Genomic DNA, 24602 nt, shown 5'->3' on the forward strand with positions numbered 1-24602 from the left:
ACCCATTAACTCATAGAAAGGAGAGACTGAGCCCAAAAGAAGCCATCCACTTGTTGACCAGGGCAATCAGGGACATATAGGAGACGGGAAGGATGATAGAGGGGCAAACAAGGACAAAGTAGAGGCTGACAATTGATAATACAATCAGAGTAGGCACTGAAACCTTGAATGTGATGGTGTTCACTCAGTGTGCCAGCCAGAGACTCCCTCTAGTGAAGGGAGATACTGGGAGATTCACTTGAAGGGCAGGCATGGACTAGAAGTTTCCAGTATGGAATAATCTAGAAGCAGAGAATTACAGAAAAATTATGAGTCTAGGCATACCAGTCAGAATATGTCTAGATCAGAGGCAGTCCATTGCACATAAGCCTTGTGCATCTCAGTGAAACCCTGAGAGTTTTCAGACTACAGCATACTCAGAAAAGAACTTCTATGCCATAGAGAAGTTGTGGCTTGTATTGATAGAGGGAGTACTAATGTCAGATTAAAATGACATATCCCTGAAGTATTAATGTACTGTTGATTACTTTGAACCACACTAACCAGTATGGAGATTCTGCTTGAGAGAGCCCCCAGACCAGAAGCCAGGGTTTGTTCCAATATATGGAATTTGTCACCCTAAGAAGTTTATGGGGTTGAAATACAAAGGTTTCCACACATTGAAGGTCTAATTATCCAAAATATCCTGTCCCATGAAATCCCTGCTCTGAAACCTCATCAAGGTCTAAAAAGAATGCTCAACTCTCAAAAGCTGTGTCTGTGGTGCTTGTTTCCCATAACTCCTCCCAAGTTGGAAGGGCCCCATAGTCAGAACTGTATGAAATCTAAGGAGAAATCTAGCTAACCAAGTGCTAAAGGGTAAGTAAAGAAAGTAGAAAGTCAGGCATTTAAAAAAAAAAGCAAAACACCATTACACATCCCCTACAATATGTTACAGACTAGGGGCAGCTAGATGGCACAGTGGATAGAGCACCGGCTCTGGAGTCAGGAGTACCTAAGTTCAAATCTGGCCTCAGACACTTGACACTTACTAGCTGTGTGACCCTGGGCAAGTCACTTAATCCCGATAGCCTCACCAAAAAAAAAAAAAAAAAGTTACAGACTACAATGCAATATTTTAATGCTTCAATTCTTAATGACTCCATTAGTCATCATCAATGTGGCCATTTCTTCTACCAATACATGTTGTTGCCCGTTTATGAATTTTAGCTCTTCTACCTGATACCTCTTTGATATTGTTCAGGGGCTTGTTAACTTCCATAAAAAGCATGTGACTGATTCTTTCTCTTGTAACAGGATTAATGCAGAAATAGGATTAATGTTATTATGTGTATATATATGTGTGTGTGTATATCTATATGTATATGTATAGAGATAATATAGATATAACCTATATCAGATTACCTGCTGTCTAGGGGAGGGGGGAGGGAGGGAAGGGAGGGAGAAAAATCTGAAATTGTAAAGCATGTATAAACAAAAGTTGAGAACTATCTTTACATGTAACGGAAAAAATAAAATACCTCATACATTAAAAAAAAAAAAGCATGTGATACAAGGCTACACAGGTCAACAAAATGACCTTAGGGGTCACTTCTTAGCCTGCTACTTAACTCATTTCCATATGTAATCTTATCATCTAGAATTCTAGGGCAATCCAGAAGTATTTTGCTGTGCTTATTAATTGTAAAATTTTCAACATATCTCTCAGTCTACTACACCTAAAACCTCTAGTCCCATTCATTAAATGTTTGTTTTATAAATTGTAGAAACCTCCTTTCCCTGTAATAGTTTCTTTTTCTCCTTCCTCCTCCTTATTCTTTTTCTTCTTCCTCTCCTTCTCCTTCTTATCCTTATATTTATTCTTCCTATTCTTCCTCTTCTTTTTCTCCTTCCTCTCCTCCTCCTCCTTCCTCCTCCTCCTCCTCCTCCTCCTCCTCCTCCTCCTCCTCCTCCTCCTTCTTCTTCTCTTTCTCCTTCTCCTTCTCCTCCTTCTCCTTCTCCTGTCTCTCCATATATATGTATGTGTATGTGTATATGCATATGTATTTGTATATTCCTAGGATTAAATTAATGATACTTATTGAATATGCAGTATATTAACAGTGAGATAAATGATCAAAGATAAAGATAGTTACAATATTTTTAATGTAAGAAAGATCAAAGCCAGAGCCAACTCAAACCCTCAACTACATACAGGTGACTTCACTTCTGAAAAACAGTCTCATAACATTTAATAACAATTAAAACCAGCATTTTTACAATATTCCATTTGGCTCTTAAAGATAACAGTCATAGATAGTTATCTGTGGTCTCTATGGGAGAGCCTAGTGAAAAACCGGGTATTAAAAGTGATATGGTGGGAAATGGGGTACGGGTTGGTGGGAGTTGGGGTTCTTGGGAATTCCTCTTTAAAGAATTACACCCTCTTGCACACAAAAGTAGTTAGAATAAGGTGGTAGTTTATTTAGAAGCAAGGGAAGGGAAGGGTGGGGGGAGGGAAACCATGAAAGAAATCCTTGGACTTTTTCATGGGGAGATAGGCATAAAGCACATGGCTCAGAGGTACCAAATCTCTTCGAACAGGAGACTGGAAGGTACTTTTATAGAGGACTGATGGCGGTGGACCATCTGCCCGTGAAAAGTTCCTTTAGTGAGAGAGGACCATCCCCTAGTGGTAGTGACTAGAGGAATTGGGTGAGGGGTGGCTACAGATCCCTCTTCAGAACACAAAGGCCGAAGCCACACCCAAATTTATCTCCCCAGGGTAATGGAGACCAGAATGAAGGGTAGGAATCCGAAGCTAGCTCAGTCAGATTTGGTTCAGTTTATCTCTCTAGGCATATCTGTCCTCTGGTTTAGTTTCTCAAGGAGAAGATTCCTTGATGTGCCCCAGAGAACTTCTGGGGTGCTCTGTGCTCCATGACAAAAGGATACTGGATTAGATGGCCTTAAGAATTCCTTCCAGCTTCAAATCTATGATGCTATGAACCTATAGCAGCTAGGTGGCATAGTAGATAAAGTGGCGGCCCTGGAGTCAGGTAGATTCATCTTCCCGAGTTCAAATTCCACCTCAGATACTTACTAGCTGTATGACCCTAGACAAGTCACTTAACCTTGTTTGCATTGTTTTCTCATCTGTAAAATGAGATGGAGAAGGAAATGGCAAACTACTCCAGTATCTTTGCCAAGAAAACCCCAAATGGGGGTCACCAAAAGTCAGACACAACTGAAATCACTAAATAACATGAACCTATAACCTGATAGACCAGAGTTGCCATGACCAAAACATTCTTGCTCCTATGGGTAACCTGGCAATGGTAAACCTCACCAAACTTAGTGAGGCTGATTCTCAGATAACAGACACCAAATCTGTCACTGAGCCTTCTCCTCAGTCAGAATCTCTGTGATCGTCTGAATGATGCGGCATCAGAGACTTTAGTGGAGGGAATGTTTTAATATTATATTTAAAATGCTCTGCCAACAAAGGTTAGCAAGGATTCCAAGCTGAGAGCTCTATGAAGACAGGATGTTGAGGGTTCTACAGAGGACCTTTTCACAGTTTACATATTACTGAGCTTATTCTTCTCTTCTTTAACAGACTTTTTTTATTCGTAATTAAGTCATTTAAATTTCATCTGTTTTAACAGCTGCAAATACTTCTGTAAGGAAATCCGCAGCAAGTCCCTTTTCTTGTTTAGGAATTTGCCACCTTTTGAACTCTATGGATTTGGGGAAAAGCTGCTGTTTTTCCATTTCTTTTTATTCTTCCATTCATTAAAAGGGCATTTTATGTCACTCGAAATGGTGCAATGGTGATTGGAACAATAGTGCATTAGTGATCAGAATAGTAGCGTTTGGTCATTTGTAGCATTCTTCAGATAGAGAAAACATTTTCTTTTCTAAAGCTAGAATAAGTTGAGGCCTCAGTGTTTCTCCTCTCTAAAATCATTACCCTTAATTAACTCCCTACTGGCACTGACAATTTAGATTTCCATGCCAAACTAGGGTTCGACATGTTCACTACTTGGGGGGAAAACAGTAGAAATGGAATTATAGACTCAGAGCTAGAAGGGATTTCATTTTATGGATAACAAACCTGAGGCCCAGGGGGGTCAATTACTTGCCCAAGGTCACCCAGGTAGCAGATTTCACTGGTGGGATTTGAATACAGGTTCCCTAGTTCCAGAACCAGGGCTCTGTCTGGTATAGAACAGCTTATCAGCCTCAGGAAGGATGAATGCCTTCCAGTGATTAAGCTGTTATCTCATGATGCCTCTTCCTTTGTGTCTTCAAAAGAGGGAAGGGGATATTTGTTTGGAATCCAACTTCTCTGCTTCCCAGAAGAGGTTTTTGGTTTTTTTGGTGGGGCAGGGCAATGGGGGTTAAGTGACTTGCCCAGGGTCACACAGCTAGTAAGTGTCTAAGGCTGGGTTTGAATTCAGGTCCTCCTGAATCCAAGGCTGGTGCCTTATCCACTGCGCCACCTAGCTGCCCCTTCCCAGAAGAGTTTTACGAGTGAGCATTTGGACCCTTTTGCATTAGTTAAATGAATTCTCCATATTTGCCAACCTTTTGCAATTCCTAGCAAATCTCTGATGAGTAGGTGATCCTCTACACACTTTTTTTTTTCCTTTTGGGAGCAGCTCAGTGGTAAGGCCTGGAGTTCAAATCTGGCCTCAGATACTTATTATTAGCTGTGTGACCTTAGGCAAATCATTTGATCTGTTTGCCTCAATTTCCTCATCTGTAAAATGGGGGTAAATAGCAGCACCTGCCTCTTAGAGTTATTGTGAGGATAAAATAAGATGATCATTCTAAAGCACTTAGCATAGTGCCTGGCCCATAGTAAGCACAATGTAAACATTAGCTATACTTATTAGTTATTATGAATAGTTTCAATATTAGTAGAGATGTGGGAGACCCCTACCTATTAGATATTATCTTGATCATCCCAACTATTTTATTTATTCCACTTTTTTGATTATGTAATCCTGGCTAAATCACTTAACTCTTTAGTGTCCTTGGCAACTCTCTGAGATGATAAGTTCCATACAATATGAACAAGGGTAGAGATGACATGAATAGTAAGACAGGAAGGGATGTGAAGAGATGCTTAGAGACCTGCACTGGTAGAGAGAGTTTCCTCCTCAGGAAGCTCCCTGGACCAATAAAACCAGAACTCCAGTCCCTATCCCCGTCCTTCATCTACCCTTTATTTTGGTTAAATAGAACAGTGCAGCCAATTGTTAAGAGTTAAGAAATCCAGGTTCACATCTTGGCCCTGAGACTTACTAGCTGTGTTATAATGGACAAGTCACAACCTCTCTGTGGCAGGTCACTACTAGTTGCTAGAAGGAATTTCCATACAAGGAGTTCCCCACAAAGATTTGTCATGCTTAGAGCCACTAAGCTGTCTCAAAAGCAGCATCTAAATGACTGGCTTTTGAAAATTCAGTTGTTTGGTCATGTCTAATTCTTCATGACCACATTTGGAGTTTTCTTGGCAAAGAGACTAGAGTGGTTTGCCATTTCCTTCACCAGTTCATTTTACAGATGAGGAAACTGAGACAAACAGGGTAAAGTTACTTGTCCAGGGTCATACAACTAGTAAGTATCCGAGGCTGGACTTGAACCCATAAATATGTTTCTTCCTGATTCCAAGCCCAGCGCTACCTACTGCTCCACCTAACTCCAAACCAGTACAACAAACAGATAATTGTGCCTATTCTGCACTAAAGAGACACAAAAATGAAATGGCCTTTGGCCTCAGGAAACTTACATTCTATTGGGGGGGGGAGTAGGGGGCAGAATATAATATGAATAGAAGTACATAAATGCAAAAAAGAAAAAAGAAGAGTCTCAGGAGGGGAAAGTGCTGATAACAGTGGGAGAGGGCTCACCAAACGTCTTCTAAAGGAGATATGCCTTGGCAAAAGCCAGGTATTCTGGGAGACAAAGGGGAGGAAGAAATATGTCTGAGGCATGAGAGCCACTGTGCAAAAACATGGAAGGGGATGCTTAGAATATGGTATATGGGGAACATGCAGAAGGCCAGTTGACAGAAATATATCTTGTGTGTAGAGAAACAATATGAAGTAAGACTGGGAAGGTTGGTGGGAGCCAACTTGTAGAGGGAGAGCTTTCAATGCCAGGCTAAGGAAGACTTACTTTTTTTTTATCCTAGGAGCAATAGGGAGCCATTGAAGATCTTTGAGTAGGGCCGGGTGACAAGATCAGATCTTGTGTTTTAGGTATATCAACTTTAAAAAAAAAAATAAAAGTATTTTATTATTTTCCAGTTACATGTAAGGCTAGTTTTCAACATTTGTTTTCATAATATTTTTAGTTCCAATTTTTTTCTCCTACCCTCCCTTCCCTGCCTCCTCCCCAAGGCGAAAAGCAATCTGATATAGTTTATATAGGTACATCAGCTTTTAAGCAGTGTAGAACACTGATGGGAGAGAGGAGAGAAGGAAAACTGAGACCAATTTAGGATATAATTGAGAGGGATGATGAGGACCTGAACTAGGGTAGAACTGGCATGATTAGAAAGGCAGGGGGGGAATGTGAGAGATGTGTGATACCGTGGAATGAACAATGGCTCTGCAGCATGGAGGCCTCAGATGCTTGCTACCTCTATGACCTTGGCAATGAACCTAAACCTCCTTTGGCTGAATTTCCCAGTCTAAAAATGAGAGAATTAGGGGACAGCTAGGTGGCGCAGTGGATAGAGCACCGACCCTGGAGTCAGGAGTACCTGAGTTCAAATCCGTCCTCAGACACTTAACACTTACTAGCTGTGCAACCCTGGGCAAGTCACTTAACCCCAACTGCCTCACTAAAAAAATAAAAAGCAAAAAAATTAAAAAATTAAAATGAGAGAATTAGGCTAAATGTCATTTGAGATCTCTTCCAGGTCCAGGTCTGGGAACCCATGATCCTATGATGCCAAGCCAAGTTGTGGGGGAGGTAGCAGTGACAAGACCTGGGTATTGATTGCATATAAAAGTTGGAGTAGACTTCTTGACCTAATTTCTCTCTGTCCTAGAGACTTCGTTTTTGTGATAACAGAAGGATAGATATTTCCAATGAATGATATTTTGATAGTAACCATTGATAAAACTGAACGTGATGCTTACAGGTTTGTTTGTTTACTGAAGTGAAGCTATTCTCCTTTGAGTTCTTGCCAATATACACCTTGCATCTATCTAAAAGGGATGAAAGAAAAGGAAATTTGTTATTATTTCATATTGGGGTGCTTTTATCTTTAAACAGTGGTGATGTCATTTGGGATTTGGGAAGGGGGAAGGAGACCAGGGTGCATCTGTGTTACAGTATGGAAAATATTATATTCTAAAATTATACTCCTTATTTTAGTCAACATGATCATAACGGCTGACATAATACTTTAAACCTTACAAACTTACCACTATTTTTTGATTTCCAGATTATGAAAAAGTTATTTTGCATACTAATTAAGAACAGTGAGTGACTTTTCTACTTTATTCTTTTCTACTTTCAAAGTAGTTTAAGATACTAAAAAAAAAAAAAAACAGGCCACTTGTTAAAGGGTACCTTATTTCGGAAAGAAATTTTAAGATTTATGATTTGTGTTGGCTTGTGAGTTGACTCTAATAGACTTGGCTTTGTGTGCCACTGAGAAAGGGTTAATCCTAAATTCATGAGTGATGTAATCACTAAGGCATCCAGAGGCAGCCTGCAACAGGAGGACCTTGCGCCAACATGCACCATGTCCACCCATATGAATGCTTGCCATAATTGCCAGTGGCTAGGCAAAACTGGACTGCAGTGAGGGGCTCCAGGCTCCCAGGTGGGCTTTTCACAGGGTAGAGGCATCCATGGAAGTCAGGACAATGGTACCGCCCCTAAAGCATGTCAAGGATTATAATTTCTCTCTGGACTCCCATATCAGTGGGCTCTCCATCCTTATATCTACTGACCAGTAATCTCCCCCTGGGATGTTTGAAAAGAAAAGCAAGACAAATTGAAATGAAATCCTGAGGAGAGAAACCTACTATTATTCATTTGCTCCTTGTGAAGCAATTCAGGAAGATTAAGTAGGTGATAATGGATTCCTGGGTCCTAGATGGAATTCTTTCTAACTTTTCAGATGAACAGTTTCTAAAATATTTTTACTCACTAAATAATTCCCAAGACCATTTAATTATGTTCATTATTGTAATTAATATTATACATTGTCCCGATTATAAATCACCTTGTTACCAGAAGCCAATTTTAATTTATTGCAACTTAAACCCAGCACTTAGTTTCAAACCCAAAATAAATCCCCATCATCACTGTCCAATTCTATATTATCATAGTTGACTAAACTGAAATTACCATTTCATTCCATTACATTAGTTTAAAAAAAAAAAAGGCCCAGTAAAAGATCTGAAGCAATTTAGGTAAAGATGATGCCCTTACTGTTATATCAGCAGGCGAGCGTGCACAAATACACACACACACACACACTTTCTTGCAATGAGGTTTTTCATTCCAAGCTATGATTTATGTGCCAAAGGCCACAAGGCATGAAAATCCTGTAATTCCTTAATAAACAACTGGTTAAAGTTCTATAAACTGTCATGAGTAATATTTCCATTACTCTTGCTGACCTAAAATTGCCTAAGCAATGGATTCCAAATCTTATAAAGTATGAGGGCTATAGTAAAAAAAAAGCATGGAAATGAGGGCTAAGAACTGTGGCTTATAGTAACTCCGACAGTAATGAACTCTGTGACCTTGAGCAAGTCAGATCATTTCTCTGGGCCTCAGTTTCTTCATTTATAAAATGTGGGGAGGGTGTCAAACTCAGTAGTTCTACTTTGGTCCAAAGTAACTTGGTAATTCCAAGCAAACCTTCCGCCACCCCCCCCCCCAAAGCAGAGAAAGGAAGATATTTAATTTCATATGATGTTATTTCAGAGCCTTTTGGTCCTTAAACTTGAATACAATAAAGCAAATTTTCTTTTTAGGGTACTAGATGGGAAGTGGGAGAGAAACAACCCCAAACAAACAAAAGAACTTGCTGATAGCAGTGACATTTTGCCAGATAATCCTTCATTAGCTGCAAGAAGGTTTATTTTCAAAGCTCTTATTTTTGCATGCTCTATTATCTCCACTGCCTGGCACTGTGAACTGGTAGCAGGAAGTCAGAAGAAATAAAAATAGGGCCCCCTCATAGCTCCTTCAGATATTGGGGGAATGGTGGCAGGTAAAATGTGCAGGGGCAAAAGGTGTTTAGCATACGGATTTTTCTTTTAGGTCACTTTTGGATAAATAATGTGAAAATTGCCAGGAACGCTGGCTAGGTTGGAGCTGAAATCTTCTGTGAATCTGAACAGGCTCTCTTGGTAACTAACCCATGATTCTGAAATCAGAGACCTCTAGAATTTTAGAGCTGTAAGGGACTTTAAAAGCTGTTTATCTGGCCCAGCCTTCTCAGTTTACAAATGTATTCAGTTATAAGAGCCATGTGTTAGGGACACTGACAAGCTGGCTCACATCCAAAGAAGTGTACCCTACAACTGGAGAATATTCCAAGAGTCGATAAACATTGATTTTTGTTGTTGTTCAGTTGTGTCCAACTCTTCCTGACCCCATTTGGGGTTTTCTTGGCAGAGATACTGAAGTGGTTTGCCATATCCTCCTCCAGCTCATTTTACAGAAGAAGAAACTGAGGCCAATAGGGTTAAGTGACTTGCCCAGGGTCATACAGCTAGTAAGTGTCTGAGGCCACATTTGAACTCAGATCATATTGACTCCAGGCCGGGCACCCTAACCACTGTGCCACCTAGCTGCCCATTGATTAGACACTGTGCTAAGCAGTGAAGATAGAAATAAGAGAAACAAAGACAGTCCCTGCACTAAAGGAGCTTATAATCTATTGTGTGTGTGTCTAAGACACAAAAAGAACTGGCTCAAAGAACTTAGCCTAAAGAAGAGCAGAGTATGGGACACAGTTGTACACAGGAGTCTGAAGGACTGCTGAAGTAGAGGTGGATTTTTTTTTCCTGCTTGGCTTCAGAGAATACAATAAGAAGTAATGTTAATCAATCAATAAATGTTTATTAAGTGTCTACTCTGCACCAGGCTCTGTGCTAAGTGCTAGGGATACAGAAAGAGACAAAAGACAGTCTCTGTCCTCAAGGAGCTTATATTCTTTTTTTTTTTAATTCTTTTTTTATTTTTACTTTTTAGTGAGGCAATTAGGGTTAAGTGACTTGCCCAGGGTCACACAGCTAGTAAGTGTTAAGTGTCTGAGGCCGGATTTGAACTCAGGTCCTCCTGACTCCAGGGCTGGTGCTTTATCTACTGCGCCACCTAGCTGCCCGAGGAGCTTATATTCTAATGGGGGAGACAGCATGCAAACAGATATACATAAAGCAAGCTATATACATGTTAAATAGGAGATAATTAACAGAGGGGAGGCCCCAGAACTAAGAAGGGCTGAGGAAAAGATGGGATTTAACACAAGGCAGGGCAGTCAATAGGAAGAGCTGAGGAGGGAAGGTGTTCCAGGCATGGGGGAATAGCCGGAGGAAATGTCCAGATCCTAGAGGTGAAGTGTCTTGTTCCTGGAACAGCCAGGAAGTCAGTCAGAAATTACAAAGCGGCCGGTTTAAAGTTTAAAGTGAGGCATGGGAAAGTCTTCCAGTGGAGCTGTCCAAAAGTAGACCAGGCTACCTCAGCCCAGGTGAAGCCCTGTCTTGGTCAAACAGAGACTATATTCACTTGACATTGTAAAAGGGATTCACACTCAGGCATGAGTTGGACTGGAAGATGACCGCTGTTGGGCCTTCCAATTCTGAGACACTATAAAACTTTGTCAAAGAGGTGAAGCAACTCAATGAAGATCCTGCACTAATAGAGCTAGGGATGGATGTTAGAACCCTGGACCTGGTCCGTGTTCAAAATAAGACCTCTAAGGGATCTAAATAGTAAGTCAACAAATAAATTCTATGAATCTGTGATGGTAAAATGCACATGTGATTGAGTTCTATTTTAATAACATATTACCATATAATTGTATTCTTTTTCTTGAATTCCCAAAGTGTGACATATAAAAAGTTCAAGAAACATAATTTCTGGGTAATTAATCATTTTATTAATCATGCTAGCTTATAATTAACAAAGGGGTCAGTGATACTCTCGAATGCCAAAAGACCCCTCATAAAACCCACTCGGTGCTTGTATGCCCTTAGAAAAGTGGGTTTTACTGAGGTTGATAATCAACTCTAGTTAACTATTAATGAGAAGAATGAATATTATAATGAGAGGTGGTCTTATTCTAATTAGGAGCTGGGGTATGACTGATGACTTAATCTTGGACTAAGAGACTTATCTTTTGTCCAGACAACCCACCTACCCCCGCCTAGGACAAAAGGAGGTCCACCTCTGCTCAGACCCGGCTGAGTGGAACACAATGGGCCAGAATTCACCTTAGATTAAATTCTTCATAAGGTTCTGTAGTTGGATGGAGTCTCCCACTCAGGATCGAAAGGCCCCAGGATTTGGGCAATCTCACCCATCAACAATGTCCTTCAGATGCTGGTTTGGCCTAGTAGAGAAGGAGGATCTAAGAAGGGTAACAAACCCCTGCATCTCCCAAGTAGTTGGTTACTTAATAATACTTTCTCTTGAAAGGGGTCTCTGAGACCCCTTCATGGTACGGCGGAAAGAGAACTGGAGTAGGAATCGGGAGACCTAAATTTGATTCCTGGATTTTCCACTCACAACCTGTTTGACTTTGGACAAGTCCCTTAAACTTTCTGGGCCTTGTCTGAAACATAAAGGAGTTGAACCAGATGGTCTGGGGGGTCCCTTCAGCTCCAAAACTGTGACTCCCAAATACTCCTCTTTCATTAACTTGAGAAGCGAGCCCAATTAGGCTCCAAGATACAAGTCCAGGGGCCCTGGGAGTATTCTTGCTCGTGTTCTACTGGCTTCTCATCTTGCATCAGTTTCGGGAGATTTGTGACTTCAGAGAAGTTACTTAACCTGTTTCTTCCCCTATGAACCATGGGTAATATTCATTGGCTAAATCACAGGGAGATGACGAGCATGTTAGTTTGACATTTACCCAGCCTTTGTTTAGAAACTGACCGCTGATGTTTTCCCCGGGGTCTGCCTTGGACTTTCTCACTTCTCTTCCCTTGGCCATTGCAGCCATCCCTCTGACTTCAACCACCACCGCCATGTCTATTACTCTCATATCTCTATCTCTAAGTCTGATCTCTCTGAAGCTCTAGGCTGGCAGTTATCATTGCCTGTTATACATAATTGATGTTCCCTGGTACTTGAAACTCAGTATGTGCAAAACAAAACTCAGCCCCAGGGTGGTTCAGTGTAAGCAATGCCGACTGTGGAAGCAGGGAGACCTGGATTCAGATCCCACCACTGACATTCAGTACCTATGTAACCTTGGGCAAGATATTCCCCCTGGGTCTTGATTCCTTCATCTATAAAATGGGAATAATAGCACCCATGCATATCTACCACATAGCATTGTTTTAAAGCTCAAATGAGATAATGTGTACAAAGAACTTAAAAAAGCTTTCATTGGTGTACAGCTAGTGTTTACTTAGTATTTTAAGCAGAACACTTGACATATGCTCTTTTGTTGGATTATAATAATAACCAGGATTTATAAACCACTTTAAAGTACTTTATAAATATTAGCTCATTTGATCCTCACAACAGCTCAGGGAGGTTGGTGCTGTTTTTATTCCCATTTAAAAATGGAGAAACTGAGGCACAGGGGCTAAGTGACCTGTCCAGGGTCATATAGCTGGTCAATATCTGAGGTAGGATTTGAAATCAAGTCTTCCTATCTCACCCACAGTCTCAACTGTGCCATCTAACTGCCCTATACAAATTATTATAAAATTAAAAACATTTTGATGACAGGAACCATGTCTTACCTCCCCTTTTTGTGTGGGGCAATGAGGGTTAAATGACTTGCCCAGGGTCACACAACTAGTAAGTGTCAAGTGTCTGAGGTCAGATTTGAACTCAGGTCCTCCTGACTCCAGGGCCAGCGCTTTATCCACTGCGCCACCTAGCTGCCCTGTTATGCATTTTTAATACTATATAACTCAATGCCTCCCACTTAACAAGCATTCCACAAATTACTTTCCCTTCTCCAACTCATCCTCCCCAGCTTCCAAGATAGTATTCCTAAAGCACTCATCTATCACTTCCCTGCTCAGAAATCTTCCGCAGCCTGACATGTACAGACCTGCAAAGTTACTCAATCAGGGACCATTTATTAAATGCCTACTGTGTGCCAGGGATGGGGAAATCAGAGAAAAGTCAAACAGCTGCTCTCCTCCAGGACATCAGTTTCTATCAGGAGAGATCGTATGGATATACAAATTACAAAACATATGTTTTACACACACACACACACACACACACACATATAAAGTACAAAACAGTTGGCACCTGAAGGTCACAGCTGAACTAAATCATGAAGGGAACCAGAGAGGGCTCCAGTCCAGATTTGGGCAAATGCTGCAGAGATAGGAAAAAGACAACAACAAAGGCCGTTAGGCTGGGCCAAACATAGAGTGCCTCAAAGAGAATTGGTTCTGCAGAGTGAGTGACAGTGAGGAATTGAGAATGACGTGGATTTTGAGAGCCTAGGGGACCAGAGAATGGCAGTAATGCACTCCGTAGGAATAGGGAGGTTTTCCAAAGGGTTGGGTCTGACGGAAAAGAAGTAGAATGAGCTCCATTTTGGACGTGCTGAGTTTGGGATGCCTATGGGACATGACATGACTTCAGAACGCCCAATAGACAGTCAGTCGTGTGAGATTGGAGCTCAGGAAGAAGACGAAGCCTAGATATGAAAAGCTAGGAAGCATCTACCTGGAGATCATTGACCCAATGGTGGCTGATGAGGTCATCAAGGGAGAGTATAGAAGTCAACATTCCATCTCCTGCCTCCACATGCAGTCAGACAGGCCAACCCCCATTGCCAGAAACGCCCTCCCTCCTCAACGCTGCCTCTCAGGTTCCTTAGCTTCTTTTAAGACTCCGCTTAGATGCCCCTTCCTACATGAAGCCTTCCCTGATTTCTCCCCCCACCCCCACTCCTCACCCTTCAGTTGAGCATGTGTGCTCTCTCCTCAAATGAATTTTTCTTTTTTTATCTGTGAAAAGCGAGCCAGCACAGTGGATAGAGAGCCAGATCAAACTCAGGAGGAACAGGGTTCAAGTTTGATGTAGGGCAGCTGCGTACCCCTGGGGCCAGTTACATAACTTCTTTAGGCAATCAATCAATCTCTCAACACATATTTATTAAAACCCGCCATTTTTCAGGTGTCGTGCTAAGTGCTGGGTATACAGGTACAAAGAATGAAACAATCTCTAATTTGTAGAGAAGGCACCAACTTATATCAGTGAAGGAATTCCTACAGCAATAAAATCATAGGTCCAATCTCTTTCTAATCCCTATCCTCTTGGTTCCTAATCTCTGTTTTATTGCCCTGGCTCCACAGCAAACCAACTTGGGGGCTCAGGATAATCATATATTTGACCAAATTTTAATGAACAGAACTGTTAGATATTTCTTTTAGCCTTAGGATGCCATGAAAAAATTACTGAGATACTAAGGGTGCCATGAACCCAGAAAGTGTGGGAACCATGGCTTATCCTATCTTTTTTATCTTTATATCTATTACATGGAATGTCAACAACTCCTGGAGGGCAGGGAGTTTTTCATTTTTTCATTGTCTCTGGCACCTAACACAATGTCTTGTACCTATAGTATCATGGAAGGCATTTGATTAACGTGTTGTAGCAAAAAAAAATATATTTGTCTAATGAACGCTTAAGAGTCACTGTCCATCATGGTTACTTAAGTCAAATAAGATTTTGTAAGTATAAAATTTTGTTCTGGGGAGGGTGAACTGATTGAATGGCCAGAATAATGACCTGAAGTCAGTCTTGTTGCTTAGCCTCGTGAGTTCTGTCAACAGGCATTTCTGTGCACGTCAGTCACTGTGCCGGGTGCTGAGGGCACAAGGACAAAGAATGAAGCCTTCCTAGCACACACTGGGCTTACATTCTAACAGGGGGAGACAAGAAGTCATAGCATAAGCACAAAAATGAATAAATACAAAAATATACAAGGTCATTAATTCAGGGTAGGTTGTGAAGGAGACCGCTGGAGTTTGGGGAAATTCGGAGAGGCTTCATGTCGAAGATGGCATCTGAGCTGCATCTTCAAAGAAGTAAGGAGGGAGTGCATTGGGGAATGACCAGTTCAAAGGTGCAGGGATGGAAAATGGAATGTTGTCAGTGAGGAGCAAAAGGATGGCCAGGTTGGCTGGATCGCAGGATAAAGGAGGAGGAATCACATCCAGTGAGACTGGAAAGATGGACTGGGGCCCTGGTGCAGGGCTTACTGGCAGCAGTTAGGGGGAGTTAATGTCCTCTTTAAGAAGAAGACCTTTCCTGTGTTAAGAGTCAATCCTTAGGGGCAGCTAGGTGGTGCAGCGGATAGAGCACCGGCCCTGAAGTCAGGAGTACCTGAGTTCAAATCCAGCCTCAGACACTTAACACTTACTAGCTGTGTGACCCTGAGCAAGTCACTTACCCCAATTGCCTCACTTTAAAAAAAAAAAAGAGTCAATCCTCAGTACTAGCTGTGTGATCCTGGGCAAGTCATTTAACCCTCATTGCCCCTCCCCCCCCCAAAAAAAAAGTCAATCAGGTACAGCTAGGAGGTAAAGCACCGGCCCTAAATTCAGAAGGACCTGAGTTCAAATCCAGCCTTAAGCACTTGACACTTACTAGCTGTGTGACCCTGGGCAAGTCACTTAACCGTCATTGCCCTGAAAAAAAAAAAGAGTCAGTTATCACTGGGTATTTTAACCTTTTTTCACTGCACTATGATGTGTAATTAAACTGCGGTAGGAGGCAGAGGCTTCCAGTTGAAGTCTTGATGAGTTCTTCAGAATTGTTTGCAATTTATACAAAAGCTGCCTGCAGTGTCTGAGGGTGTGAGGATGTCAGAGGGTAGTGTGGCTGCCCATTCACTTCAGACTGCTGGGAAGTACTGCTTGTTTGCTTTTTTCCCCAGTATGGAAGCTCCAATAGTTACAAGTAGTGAGCCCTGCTCCAAGGCATCAGAGGGAGCAAGGGCACCAGGTGCTCAGCTTAATAGAGCCAAAGGAACGCCTCCTTCCCTGCACCAGTCAAAACATCATTATTTAGAGGAGGAAGAAAATGGCTTTTCATGGGCCCTGGTGAGCCTCCTTTGCACTTCTGCTGGGTGAGGACTTCTCTTGCTCTCTTTAGTTCAAGCCCCAGTGAGAAAATTCTGAGTCACTTCCTCCCATCATTTCATACAGGTTGACCCAGACGGAATAAATACTGTCTTGTTATAATTCCTATGACAGAAGGTAACCCTCTACCTCCATCAATATTCTTTGCATGGTAGAAACAATGATCATAATTGGACATTAATAAGCAACTATAGTCTCTAAGATACTTTCAACATGAAATATTACCCCATAAAAGTGGTTTTCTTACCTTGAAAAAAAGAGCCACTTAGAGATTATTAGAAGGGAGAAGGGATGGCCAAAGCTGTTTTCTCCGCTGTTCAAAATTCACACATGGCACTCAGCAGCCATTTATTAAATGCCTACTCTGTGGAAGACGAGAGGCGGCCATGGTCAAAGAGCTAGTCCCAAACTCAGGAAGAGATGGGTTTCCCCATTTCCCCTCGGACCCATACCGGCGGCACAACCCTGGGCAAGTCAGCCTCCCGGTGGCCAGTGCCTATCTATATTGGTAGAAGGGCTTTCCTTACTGGGAGATCCCCCTGCCAATAAAAGCACAGGTTTGGTCCTCAAAATGGCGCCAAACACCATGCTAAGTGCTGGGAGACTTGCAAAATGGCAGCATGATACACCCCCAGCCTTCAAGGAGGAAGAGATTTACATAGAGTTACATGGTGTCTAAGAGCAGAGTGTCTTGTGGGGACCAAGGAGGGAAAGATTATTACTCTCTGGGCACAAGAGGGAGGTGAGGTCAAGGAAAGCTTCCTGGATAGGTGGGATTTGTGTGGAGTTTTAAGGTAAGGGGACGAATGCAGTCGGTTGAACTCTAGGCATCAGAGACAAAGTGAGGAAGACTTGGAGGCAGGGGAGCACAGCGGTCTTCAGACCGGCATCCTAGCCCTCGCCAAGAGAAATGTGACTTACCTTCTTCCATGTAATTCTTGTAACTTTCTGCATCTGTAAAGATGAGATAACAGTACCTGTATCTCACAGAACCTTGAGGGGAGCTAGATGGTGCAGTGGATAGAACTCTGGGCTTGGAGTCAGGAAGACCAGCTGTGTGACCCTAGGCAAGTCACTTAACCTTGTTTGCCTCAGTTTTCTCATCTGTAAAATGAGCTAGAGAAGGAAATGGCAAACCACTCCAGTATCTTTGCCAAGAAAACCCCAAATGGGGTCGTATAGAATCAGACACAACGGAACAACAACATAGAACCGTAGTGTTTGAAGGGTCCCAAAAGTGATTCTGTATAACTCTTGCCTGAAGCATGAGCCCTCTTCACTGTAGCCTCAAAGAGTAGTTCACTAAGCTTCCTTCTGAAGACCCCCTTTCCTCCTGCCCACCACCCATTCCCTTCTTTCTAAGGCTGGCACCCAATTTTATTTTTGCACACCCACCTCTGAGCCAAAAATCAGTTTTCCCCTTACCTTTCACCCACTGGTCCTCCCTCATTCAGTCCTCCAAGGCCAAGCTGACTGAGGCCAATCCCTCTCTACATGACTTACTTCAGTACCTCAAACTTGAACATTTCCCACCACCACCATGGATCTCAGCCCCTTTGTGCTTTCAATGGATCATCCACATTTGCTGTGGTCAAAATAATCCATTGCTGAGTGTCCAACTTTCTGGGAGTGAGCCTGTGGAGGGAGATGTATGCTTTTATTTTTAAGTGGTGTTTGGGGGTTGGTTTTTTTTAGATATTCAGTAGGTACGCCTTTAAAAAATATTTTGATTAATTAGCGTTATTGGAAGACTTGCATTTCTAGCAGCTCTTTTTTTTTTTTTTTGTGAGGCATTTGGGGTTAAGTGACTTGCCCAGGGTCACACAGCTAGTAAGTGTTAAGTGTCTGAGGTCGGATTTGAACTCAGGTCCTCCGGACTCCAGGGCTGATGCTCTATCCACTGTGCCACCTAACTGCCCCGAGACTTGCATTTCTTACCATCATAAGGTAACAGGAATGGTTTCAAATCCTATATTCCTTGCTTGAGTTCTTAAGGGGCAGTGGGGAGAGAGGGAGGAAGAGAAATTTGGAACACAAAGTTTTAAAAATTGATGTGAACATTTGTTTTTACTTGTAATTGGGGAAAATCCTGGATAGATAGATACATAGATACATGGATAGATGGATGGATAGATAAATAAAGTTTAGAAAGCAAAAAAATAAACAAATAAATAAATAACAAATCCTACATTCTTGATAAAATCCCTTACCCAAAACCAAACAAAAAGACCTGAAATTCTCTGTTCTTGTCACCCTCCTAATTTTCTCTCTGGGCTTATGAGGTGAGAAAGGAGAAAATAATTGTGCATGTTGTTTTGGTTTGAAATGAATTCTTCAAAGTCTATCCTTTTTAAAGGTAAAAATTGTAATTCCAAATATATGGAGCCGGGGCATGAGAAAAGGGTCAGAGGAAAGTTAAAATTGATTATTTTGATTCCTTCGAAGAGTGTAATGGGAGAGAGGATGTTTCTTAGAAACATAGAGAGCCAGAAAGACATCTGTCAAATATACGTGGGCCTTAAACATATTGCAGAAAAATGAAGGAGACTAAAGTGGTTTGAGATATTTAGGTTTAACGTATTTCCTTTCAGACCATTTAAATTGAAGGAGCTGTAAGGACAGAAATGGGATGCTTTTTAAGAAAGTCATGTTTCGAGTAAGCATTTGGAGAAAAGATAAATATGAGGCCTCATGTCCCTACTGTGAATAAACTGTTTTCCAGGAATCAGCCACTCATGCATTTGAAGTTAATCAGGGTCCTAAGATTCTAGTTAATACCTTATTTAAAATTGCTTTCTTAGAGTTTTAACAGCCTCTGATTCAGTTAAGAAAACACACCGCTTATTTCATTCAAGGCATAATATACTGAGTAGCCAGGTTCATGGGGTGAGTAGTTTAAATTTTCCAAAAGGAAATGCATTAAACCTTAACCATAGCTGGCTTCTGTTAAGTCCCAACTAAAATCCCATCTTTTACAAGAAGCTTTCCCCAACCCCCCTTAATTGTAGTGCTTTTCCTCTCTTAATGATTTCCTATTTATACTATATATAGTTCACCTTGTATATATTTGTTAGCATGTTGTATCCTCCATTAGATTATAAGCTCCTTGAGGTCAGGGAGTGTCTTTTGCCTCTTTTTGTATCCCTAGTCTTTAGAACAGTGCTTGTCACATTTATTGTTAAATCATTTCAATCGTGTCCAACTCTCCATGTACCCATTTGGGGTTCTCTTGGCAAAAATACTGGAGTGGCTTGCCATTTCCTTCTCCAGCTCATTTGACAGACGAGGAAACTGAGGAAAACAGGGTGAAGTGACTTGCCCAGTGTCACACAGCTAGGAAGTATCCGAGGCTGCATTTTGAACCATGGCCAAGTAGACCCCAAATAGGGTCACAAAGAGTCAGACACAGTCTCCTTTAAAGTTATGCTCAAGCTCCCCCAGTAGCTAGTGACCCCTGACCCCCCACACACATATATACCATATATGTCTATATCTTGGATATATGTATATAGCTTAAATAAGTAAATGTTGTTTCCTTTGGAGGTTTAGGCCAATAACTTCAAAATTATCCGCTATTACCCTTTAGGTCAGTGGAGAGAGAGAACAGACAATAGGCAGAGATCACATTTCAACTGTGTATTGTTGCTTTGGGAAGCATTCCCCAAATGTTAGTTACTACATCGGTAAAGGCTGCTCCTGAGTCATTAACATCTCTGCTTTTTCTTCCTCTTCTTCCAGGTACACAGAACAAGGAGAGTGGACGCCACTACAGAAGGAAAAGACAAAATGACCAGTTGCTGGTGAAATGAGTTCAAGCGAGAGAGTCCACTTTGCACCAGAAGGAAAAAGGTATAATCCACGATTGCCTTCCCTGAGCTGAGCAATTAGCGAGAGTCCTTGAAGCTACTGGTTGTTGGCCACAGAATATTTCCAACCTAAGGTTATCCTCTCCGGTTTCTTGTGTACAGAGTTGAGGCTGGAGTGATGTGTAATTAGGGGACATGTTTATGGTTAGTCTAACCCAGCTGCTGCTGTCATATTTCAGCAGAATCCCTTCTTCTCTCTTATTTAGACAGTGGTATCATAGAGCTCGGCTTTTAATTTCAGGTTAAAGTTAAGAGCCCAGCAAGTTCAGAATAGAGCTTGGTGTTAGAGGAGGTTGGAAGGCTAGGGCTTTTTGCTTTCTTTAGGGGAAACTTGGAAATTCTTTTCATAGGGATTTGAAGAATGTGACTTGGGGGAAATACATTTTACCCCGGGAGACATAAATATCTACAGACAGTTTTTTGGAATGGCTTTTTTTTTTTTTTTTGGTCTGCCATGACCAAACTCAGAACCACCAAACGTGTTTTTGTGTTTCCGTTTCATGTTGTCATCCCCATGTGATAAGATGACACTACTGCCCAACCATTAGAATTTGAAATATTCTTTTAGCAGTGATGTTGATTTTGTGGGTGTGTTTGCTGACATTGGTGAATGTGGGAACTTGGTTTTTCTTGTCTATAAATGTTTGTAACAAGGGGTTTTGTTTTTCTTTAATTCTCAAGAAAGAGTAGGAGTGACAAATGATGGATTTTTTTGATTGAAAAAAAAATTTTTTTAAATGATGGTTGGCATGAAGTAGATGTGCGGCCTATGACTGTGAGAAGTAGACTGGTAGAATGAATAGAGATCATCTTAGAGAAAGAAAGACTAGCATTCAAGGCCTGCCTCTTACACATATACTGGCTATATGACCCCCCCACTTCACCTCCCCATGCTCTAGGCAACTCTGTAAGACTAGATTCTTGTCTTGGGGTCCATGAACTTCTTTTTATGTTGGTTTTTTTTTTGTTTGGTTTGTTTGGTTTTTTGCGGGGCAATGAGGGTTAAGTGACTTGCCCAGGGTCATACAGCTAGTGTCAAGTGTCTGAGGTTGGATTTGAACTCAGGTCCTCCTGAATCCAGGGCCGGTGCTCTAGCCACTGCACCACCTAGCTGCCCCCTTTTTTAATGTTTTGATAACTATTCTGTGATAGAATTTGTATCCTTTGTCAGCCTATACATTTTATTATTCACATTTAAAAATGTGACTCAGGAGAGGGGTCCAGAGGCTTCATCACACTGCCAAGGGGATCCATGATCCAAAAAAGGTTAAAAGTCCCTGGTCTGAAGCAAAAACTTCAGAGAAGAAACTGAATTGAGTGAGTGGAAGGAGTTTCCTCAGCTGGGATTGTCTATACCAATGAAATCACTGGTCCAGTATGAATTAACTAGCATCATTAACTCAATGCTCTAAACAACTGAGCTAGCCAGGTGCTATAGCATCAGCTACATCAAAAGTATTCTGGGGGCAGCTAGGTGGCGCAGTGGATAAAGCACTGGCCCTGAATTCAGGAGTACCTGAGTTCAAATCCAGCCTCAAACACTTAACACTTACTAGCTGTGTGACCCTGGGCAAGTCACTTAACCCCAATTGCGTCACACACACAAAAAAAAAGTCAAGGAAGAGTATTCTGGAGACCCACCCAAGACAAGTGGCTACTGGCCCAGATGCCCCTAGCCTAGCTCTCCATTCCCCCCCACACACACACACCTCATCTATTCCTAGAGTCTATTGACTGTCTTCTTCTTTCCCCCCCCCATTCCCTACTCTATATCAGGCCCTGTGCTAAGGGCTGGGGGTACAAAGAAAGGCAAAAACATGATATGGTTAAACTGCTGACATTCCTATATGGGAAGATGATACTTGTCATTCCTAAGAATGTCATCATTGTTAGGACAGTTAGGAGGAGTCTACATAGAAATAGGGCTGGGCATGAGCTGACTATCATGGGATTATGTCCAAAAGAATAAAATAAAGGGGTGAGAAAGAGGGATGCTCTGGGAGAAGGGGGAAGGAAGAGGTATAATGGGGTAACTTATTTCACATAAAAGAGGTACAAAAGAGCCTTTACAGGGATGGGGAAGATGGGGAGTGGGGTGGCAGGCAATGCATGAACCTCACTCTCATTAGAATTGGCTCACAAAGGGAATAACACCCATACTCAGTTGGGTAAAGAAATCCACACTACAGAGAAGTAGAAGGGAAGAGGGGCAAGGAAAGGGAAAGGCTGATAGAAGGCAATGCAGATTGAGGGAGATGGTGGTCAGAAGCAGAACACTTTAGAGCATGGATGAGATTAAAGGAGAGAGAAGGGAGCGAGGGGAAAGGATAAAGGGGGGAAAAACAGGATGGAAGGAAATACATAGTTAGTCATCATAACTGTGAATGTGACTAGGATGAACTTACCCCTAAAATGGACATGGATTGCAGTATGGATTAAAAACGAGAATCCTACAATATGTTGTCTACAAGTAACAAACTTGAAGCAGAAGTACACCATAAAAATAAGGGGCTGAAGCAGAAAATTTTAGGATTTAGTTGAAATTTTAAAAGCAATTATGATTTCAGACAAAGCAAAAACAAATATAGATCTAATTAAAAAAGATAAGTGGGAAAACTACATTTTGCTGGAAGATATAATAGACAAAAAAGTAATAACAATATGAAACATATATGTATCAAACATACATGCATCCAGATTTTTAAAGGAAATGCTTAAATGAGTTACAGGAGGAAAGACAGTAAAACTGTACTAGTTGGGAATTTCAATTTTCCTCTTTCAGACCTAGATAAATCTAGCCAACTCCCTCCCCCCAAACAAATAAGAAAGAAGTTAGGAAAATGAACAGAATTTTAGAAAAGTTAGATATGCTAGACCTCTGGGGGGAAAAAAAACTGAATGGAATTAGAAGGGAATATGCCTTTTTCACAGCAGTACATGGCACCTCCACAAAATTGACCGTGTGTTAGGGCATAAAAACCGAACAACCAAATGCAGAAAAGCAGAAATATTAAATGCATCCTTTTCAGATTATGATGCAATAAAAATTACATTCAATAAAGATCAATGGGGACAGCTGGGTGGTGTAGTATATAGAGTACCAGCCCTGGAGTCAGGAGGGCCTGTGTTCAAATCCAGCCTCAGACACTTGACACTTACTACTTGTGTGACCCTGAGCAAGTCACTTCACCCCAATTGCTTCACCCAAAAAATAAAATAAAATAAAGATCTATGGAAACATACATTAAAAATTAATTGGAGGGGCAGCTGGATGGCACAGTGGATAGAGTACCGGCCCTGGAGTCAGGAGGACATGAGTTCAGGTCCGGCCTCAGACACTTTACACACTTGCTAGCTGTGTGACCCTGGGCAAGTCACTTAACCCCAATTGCCTCACTTTAAAAAAAAAAATTGGAAACTAAATAATCTAACCCTAAAGAATGAGCAAGTCAATGAACAAATCATAGAAACAATCAAGGATTTCATCAAAGAGAATTATAACAATGAGATTGCATACCAAAATTTATATGATGCAGCCAAAGCAGTATTTAGGGGAATTTTTTTTCTCTCTAAATGCTTATATCAATAAAATATACAAAGAGAAGATCAATAAAATGGGCACGCAACTCAAAAAACTAAAAAATAAGAACAAATGAAAAATCCCCAATTAAATACAAAATTGGAAATCTTGAAAATAAAAGGAGAGATTAATAAAATTGAAAGCAAGAAAAATACGAAACTTAAGAAATAAAACTAGAAACTGGTTTTATGAAAAACTAATAGATAAACAATTGATTAATTTTATTTCTAAAAAAAAGAAAGAAGAAAAATTAGTAATATCAAAAATGAAAAGGATGAATTTACCACCAGTGAAGATGAAATTAAAGTAATTATTAGGAGCTGTTTTGTCCAACTATATGCCAATAAATCTAGCATTCCAAGTGCTGTAGATGAACATTTACAAAAATATAAACTGGACAGATTAACAGAAGAAGAACTAGGATACATAAATAACCCTATCTTGAAAAAAATATTGAACAAGCCATAAATGAGCTCCCTAAGAAAAATCCAGATGGATTCATAAATGAATTCTACCAAACATTTAAAGAACAATTCGTTCTAATACTATATAAACTATTTGGAAAAATAAGCAAAGAAAGAGCCCTACCAAATTTCTTTTATGGCACAAATATGGTGCTGATACCTAAACCAGGAAGAGCAAAAACAGAAAAAGAAAACTATAGACCAATTCCCCTAAGGAATATTTATGCAAAATTTTAAATAAAAAGATTACAGGAAGATTACAGCAATATGTCAAAAGGATTATATGCTATGACCAGGTGAAATTCATCCCAGGAATGCAGGACTGCTTCAATATTAGTTAAACTATCAGCACAATTGACCATGTCAATAACAAAAC

At 41.0% G+C, this 24602-nt stretch overlaps 1 protein-coding gene across 2 annotated transcripts in view; it reads left to right on the forward strand.

Moving 5' to 3' along the window:
- The window catches only part of TAOK3 (TAO kinase 3), a 247833-nt gene that overhangs the window by 84130 nt on the left and 139101 nt on the right, over nt 1–24602 (forward strand). For both annotated transcript variants that reach the window (XM_043986734.1, XM_043986743.1), the window contains exon 2: nt 20055–20165. The gene's annotated coding sequence lies outside the window, so the exon portion shown is untranslated. The remainder of the gene's footprint in view (nt 1–20054; nt 20166–24602) is intronic.

This window comes from Dromiciops gliroides, chromosome 1 (assembly GCF_019393635.1).
Source record: "Dromiciops gliroides isolate mDroGli1 chromosome 1, mDroGli1.pri, whole genome shotgun sequence".
In the NCBI taxonomy this organism is placed as follows: Eukaryota; Metazoa; Chordata; class Mammalia; order Microbiotheria; family Microbiotheriidae; genus Dromiciops; species Dromiciops gliroides.